This window comes from Microtus oregoni, unplaced genomic scaffold (genome assembly GCF_018167655.1).
Source record: "Microtus oregoni isolate MIOR12 unplaced genomic scaffold, Mior012 000104F_ref0000108, whole genome shotgun sequence".
In the NCBI taxonomy this organism is placed as follows: Eukaryota; Metazoa; Chordata; class Mammalia; order Rodentia; family Cricetidae; genus Microtus; species Microtus oregoni.
The window spans coordinates 3,570,318-3,577,157 of NW_024544718.1; the positions used below are offsets into that span (position 1 = coordinate 3,570,318).

General features: G+C 44.3%; 1 non-coding gene across 1 annotated transcript; it reads left to right on the forward strand.

Annotated features, from left to right (window-relative positions):
- Positions 1 to 1,109: 1,109 nt before the first annotated feature.
- Positions 1,110 to 1,216, forward strand: LOC121443326. Its single transcript, XR_005973651.1, has one exon. It is a non-coding gene; the product is annotated as a U6 spliceosomal RNA (small nuclear RNA).
- The last annotated feature ends 5,624 nt before the right edge of the window (positions 1,217 to 6,840 follow it).

Consider the following 6,840-nt stretch of genomic DNA (forward strand, 5'->3'; position numbering starts at 1 on the left):
TTGCATAGGTATAAATAGGTCAGTCATGGAAACACAGGTCTTTAATTTCAGTACTCAGGAGGCTAATAGGAGACAACCGTGTTCAAGGTCAACAACCTATTACCTATTAAGAGCATTTCTCAGACCTGGTAGTGGTGGTGCGCACTTTTAATCCCAGCACTCGGGAGGCAGAGGCAGGCGGATCTCTGTGAGTTCAAGGCCAGCCTGGTCTATAGAACAAGTTCCAGGACAGGCTCCAAAGCTACAGAGAAACCCTGTCTCAAAACAAAACAAACAAACAAAAAAACCCCAGCATTTCTCAGCCAGGCCTCTTAGTGCAGATGATAAACTAGGCTACTCAGGAGATTGAGACAGGCCTGTCTGGGCTGCAAAGTAAAATTCAAGGCTGGTGGTACACGCCTTTAATCCCAGCACTTGGGTTGGGGGTAAAGGTAGATCTCTGTGAGTTCAAGACCTGGATAGTCTACATACTGAGTTCCAGATCTGTCTGTGCTACAAAGTGATATCCTTTCTCAAAGAGATGGGTACTGTTTCAGAATGAAAGATATACACGGGGTTTTTTTTTGGTTTTTTGTTTGTTTTTTGTTTTTTGAGACAAGGTTTCTCTGTAGCTTTGGTGCCTGTCCTGGAACTAGCTCTTGTAGATCAGGTTGGCCTCGAACTCACAGAGATCCGCCTGCCTCTGCCTCCTGAGTGCTGGGATTAAAGGCGTGTGCCACCACTGCCCAGCTTTCAGAATAAAAGATAAAAAGAGGATTTGGGGATAGAATTGTAGAGCACTTGCCTTGCATTCTGCTAGGAGTTGTAGCTCATGATAGTCATAGCACTTGGAGGAAGAGGCAGGCAAATCCCTGAGTTCCAGGCCAGCTTGGTAGAAAGTGAGTTCCATGACATCCATAACTATGTAGAGATACTGCCTCATAAGCCACAAAAGAACACATGCACACACACACACACACACACACAATCTCCTCAGTGCTGCAATAAATAAAACCACATCTCACCTATCTATCTATCTATCTATCTATCTATCTATCTAATCTATAAATGTTCACTCCTTCACTCTAAAGATTTTGGCAAGCACAGAAAGCTTTAAGAAAGAGAGCCGGGTGCTCGCTTCGGCAGCACATATACTAAAATTGGAACGATACAGAGAAGATTAGCATGGCCCCTGCGCAAGGATGACACGCAAATTTGTGAAGCGTTCCAAATTTTATTAAAAAAAAAAAAAGAAAGAGAGCCGGGCAGCGGTGGCACGTGTCTTTAATCCCAGCACTCAGGAGGCAGAGGCAGGTGGATCTCAGTGAGTTTGAGGTCAACCAGGTCTACAAAGTGAGTTTTCAGGAAAGTCAGCAATGTTACACAGAGAAACCTTATCTTAGAAAAAAGGAAAGGAAAGGAAAGGAAGGAAAGAAGGAAGGAAGGGAGGGAGGGAGGGAAGGAGTGAGGAAGGAAGGAAGGAAAGTAGGAAGGAAGGAATAAGTGAGCCAGATGGTGGTGGTGTGTGCCTTTAATGCCAGCACTTGGGAGGCAGAGGCAGGTCGATCTCCAGGTTTGAGGCCACCCTGGTCTCCATAATAAGTTCCAGTATAGTCAGGGCTACAGAGAGAACCCCTGTCTCAAAAGAAAAAAAAGAACAGCGAGGTGGCACACAGCTTTAATCTCAGTATTTAGAAGGCAGAGACAGGGGAATCTTCAAGTTTAAGGCCAGTCTGATCTACAGAATGAGTTTGAAGTCAGCCAAGGCTTCACAGAGAGACCCCATCTTGAAAACAAACAAACAAACAAAACAAAACAAACCAGGGGCTGGAGAGATGGCTTAGAGGTTAAGAGCACTGGCTGCTCTTCCAGAGGTCCTGAGTTCAATTCCCAGCAACCACATGGTGGCTCACACCCCTCTGTAATGGGATCTGCTGCCCTCTTCTGGCCTTCAGGCAGACAGGCAGACAGAACACTGTATATACATAATAAATAAATAAAATCCTTTAAAAAAAAAACAAGCTTTGGAGAGATGGCCCAGAAAAAACAAGGGTTGGATAGATGGCCCAGAGGTTAAGAGCACTTGCTGCTCTTCCAGAGGTCCTGAGTTCAATTCCCAGCACCCACATGGTGGCTCTCAACCATCTAAATGAGATATGGTGCCCTCTTCTAGTCTGCAGGCATATATGCAGGCAGATCACTATATACACAATAAATAAATAAATCTTAAAACAAAAACAAACAAACAAACAGAGCCAGCAATATGACTCAGCAAGTAAAGGTACGTGCTGCCAACCCTGATGACCTAAATTTGATCCCTGGAACTCACATGGTAGAAGGAGAAAATTGACTTCAGACAATTGTCCTTTGATCTCCACACCCATACCATGCTTGCCCACACAAAAGTAAAAAGCTACAAAGAATATGGTAATTCTTTTATTTCACTTTTTTTATTTATTTATTTATTTTTTTTTGGCTTTTTTTTTTTTTTCAAGACAGGGTTTCTCTGTGGCTTTGGAGCCTGTCCTGGAACTAGCTCTTGTAGACCAGGGTGGTCTCGAACTCACAGAGATCCGCCTGCCTCTGCCTCCCGAGTGCTGGGATTAAAGGCGTGCGCCACCATCGCCCGGCTTATTTATTTTTATTTATTTATTATGTATACAATATTCTGTCTGTATGCCTGAAGGCCAGAAGAGGGCGCCAGACCTCTTTACAGATGGTTGTGAGCCACCATGTGGTTGCCGGGAATTGAACTCAGGACCTTTGGAAGAGCAGGCAATGCTCTTAACCACTGAGCCATCTCTCCAGCCCCCTATTTCACTTTTTTTTTGGTTCACTTTTTTTTTAGTAGACCAGGCTGTCCTCAAACTCTTAGGGATCCTCCTGCCTCTGCCTCCCAGGTGCTGGGATTAAAGGCGTGCACCACCGCTGCTCGGCCTATTTGCACTTTTGACACTGGGTATCAAACCTAGAGACTTTTTATCTGGGAAGCACTTGCTCTGCAATGAGTTACCAGAGGCTCTTGTTGTTGGGACATTTCTCTTAACCTCCGAGCCATCTCTCCAGCCCCCTGTTTTGATTTTTTGAGACAGGGTTTCTCAGTGTCACTCTGGCTGTCCTGGAACTCACTCTGTAAATCAGGTGACCTCAAACTCATCAGTTGCCTGTAGAATGCTACCTTCATGCAGTACCTGCAGAGACCATAAGGGGGCACCATATACCCTTGGAACTGGAGTTGTAGGTGGTTGTGAACCATAACTGAGTGCTGGGACTCAAATCCAGGTCCTCTTCAAGAACAATCAGTGCTATGTCTTACCCACTGAGCTATGTCTCCATTTGCAATATTAATTTATGTGTGTATGTGGGGGACATTCATGTGCCACTGTGAATAGAGGACAACCTGTGGGAATCTGTTCTCATTTCTTCTCAGTTCTAGGGATCAAACTCAGGTTAAAAGGCTTGACAGCAGACACCTTGACTCACTGAGTCACCTTGACAGCCATGGTCTCAAACTCTCCATCCTACTGCCTTAGCATCTCTAGTTCTGGGATTATAGGCGTATGGAATGATATACTAGCAATATGGGACTAAAATTAACTTCATTAAAATGAACTAGAAATTGGATGTGGTGGTGCAGGCCAAGCCAGGAGGATGGAGAGTATGATGCCAGACTGGGCTACATAGTGAGACTGTGTCTTACCCCTACTCTCCAAAGAGAAAAGTTCTAGTAGATCACTTCCTATATGGCAAGACAGCTAAATAAGCCAGTTAACATAGGCCTGTAGTCTCAGGTACTCAGGAGGCTGAGGCAAGAAGGGCTAGAGTCTAGCATATGCAACATAGACTGTCTTTTCTTTTTTCTTTTTCTTTCTTTCTTTTCTTTTTCTTTTCTTTTTTTTTGAGATAGGGTTTCTCTGTAGCTTTGGATCCTGCCCTGGAACTAGGTTGGCCTCGAACTCACAGAGATCCGCCCGCCACTGCCTCCCGAGTGCTGGGATTAAAGGTGTGCGCCACCACTGCCTGGCTTTTCTGAAGAAATTTTCTGTGACTAGAGGATGGCTCAATGGTGAAGAGAATTTCCTGTTCTCCTGTAGGACCCAAGTTTGGTTCCCAACATCCAAATGGGGCAGCTTACAACTACCTATAATTCCATGTGGCATAGACCACATACAATAAGTAATTTTTCTATTATTTATGTATTTGATGTATATATGTATTTATATATGTGGGTGTGCACATGCCACAGCACATGTGTGGAGGTCAGAGGACAACGTGAAGAAGTTGGTTCTCCCATTCCACCTTGTGGGTCGTGGGATTGAACTCAAGTTGTCAGGATAGTAGAGTGCCTTTACCTGCGAAGTTATCTTACTGGCCCTGACTTTTTGTTTTGTTGTTGTTGTTGTTGTTTTGAGAATGCCTTGCTATGTAGCCCTGCCTGGCCTGGAATTGACTCTGTAGACCAGACTGGCCTCAATCTCACAGAGATCCTCCTGCCTCTGCCTCCTGAATAAAAACTCAAATTAAAGACATGAGCCACCAAACCCAGCTTTTTTAAAAAAAATCAAAACAACAAAAAAAAAACAAACCAAAGAAATCCAGTTTCATTCTGTAGCCTGATCTAGCCTCACACTGAAGTGCTAAGATTACAGGTGAGCACTACTAGCATGCCTGGCTTTGCTAACGTTGATTTTGTTTCTAAGCCTGGATTTCTCTGTGTAGCCCTGGCTGTCCTGCAACTCACTCTGTAGACCAGGCTGGTTCTGAACTCACAATTCTACCTGCCTCTTCCTCTTCCTCCTGAGTGCTAAGATTAAAGGCATGCAACACTGTTAAAGTATTTTTTAAATATCTGTTTTTTTTATTAAGTTTTGTTTGTGTGTGTTTTCACCTGAGTTTTTTATTTGTTTGTTGATGAGACAGGGTTTCTTTGTGTAGCCCTGGCTATCTTTAAACTTGCTCTGTAGACAAGGCTGGCCTCAAACTCACAGAAAATGGGATCACACCCTTGATCCCAGCACTGCCTCCCAAGTGCAGGGATCAAAGGTGTGGGCCACCCCACCTACATGATGAGCTATGCCTGAGTGTATGTATGTTGTTCATCACAAGCGTGCAGGAGCCCGAAGAAGTCAGAAAAGATGTTAGATCTCCTGGAACTGGAGTCACAAATAGTTGTGAGCTGCCATGTGTGTGCACGGAAGGGACCCAGGTTATCTGCAAGAGCAGTCAGTGCTCTTCACTCTGAAGCCATCTTTCCAGCCCCTGTGTTATGTTTTTTCCACACACACACAAAAAAATCGTGGTTTAGAAAATTGGCACTTCGGAGGAAAGAAGGAGGGGGGAGGTATAGATCAATTAAAAACAATAAACTAATAAAAAAGGAAAATCTGGCACTTCAAGGATGGCTCAGAGGTTAAGAGCACTGTCTGCTCTTTAGAGGACCTGGGTTGGGTTCCTTGACCTACATGGTGGCTCACAACTATCTGTAACTCCAGTTCTAGGGGATCCACTGTCTTCTGTCCTCCTTGGGCACTGCATAGAGATGGCGAACTTACGTACATGCCGGCAAAACACACACACACACACACACACACACACACACACACACACAAAATAGAAATAAACCTTTTGTTGTTTATTCTTTCACTTTACGTATGACTTCTCTCATTTTATGTATATGGCTGTGCAACAACTATATGCATGCAGTGCCCACAGAAGCCAGAAGAGGGCGTCAGATACAGACAGTTGGCAGCCACCAATGCGTGCTGGAATAGGTACTCTAGTCCTCTGGAAGGGTAGCCAGTATTCTTAACTGCTGAGCCATTTCTCCAGACCCCAATAAATCTTTTTTAAAAACAGAAAGTCTCAGCTTAGAAAAGTATATCCATCTTTTAAATTATACATACATATACATGTGTATGTAGTTTTGTGTGACTGTGTGTCAAGACAGAGTCTTGTCTTCTGCACTGGATGGCCTGATCCTCACTATGTAGACCGGGTCACTTCCTGGGTGATCCTCCTTTCCCAGCTTCCTGAGTGCAGGTATTAAAGGCATACTAATTTCCCTTTGACTGGAACAGTCATACACAGAAGGCAGCTGTCAGAATTGGGTAGTGGGTATAGGAGAGTAGTAGAAAGGGTGAGACTTCTTTTTGTACTGTGGAGCATTGTTTGACTTTTTCCCCCCACACGAGTAGGAATTCATTTTCTTTTTTCATAATACATGTGTTATTTTTTCTCTCAGAGTTTGGGAACCACTGGGCTAAATATACCCAATATATAGTAGCTAGTAGCCATATGTTGACACACACACACACAGCGGGGTGGTATAGAATATGGCTAATCTCTACCGTATTGAACGGTGCTGCAGAACCTTTCCAGCATTGGAAGAAGTCTTGTTAGACAACCCAGGTCTGGATCATCGTTCCCATGTAAGGTAGGTAGTACCTGCTTGGACAATCTGCCATCCAGAGTACGAATTAATTAGTAGGAATTAACTGCTGGTGCCTATCAATTGAAGCTTGTAATCCTTGGTTAACCGCCTGGGTGAGTTAGGCATTAGGGAACAACGAAGGTTATTATTACCGGGTCGGCTTTCTATGGGATATAGTGGAGGTCTGATGTGAAGACCTCCAACATACTGGCTCCAGCACCGCCGACCAACCTGTTGAATCTCTCCGCGATGGGAACCTTAGTGATGTCTGGCCCATCCGGTTCTCTGGTTACCATGGAAATAGTGCTGGCTACAGTTTCTGGGTAATCGCACAGAGATTAAAGTGTCAAAATCGCTTCGCCTCCTGCCCCTTTCTATAATCAATACCGTTTCAGTTGCACTTCCCAAATATACTCAGCACTGGGAAAGGA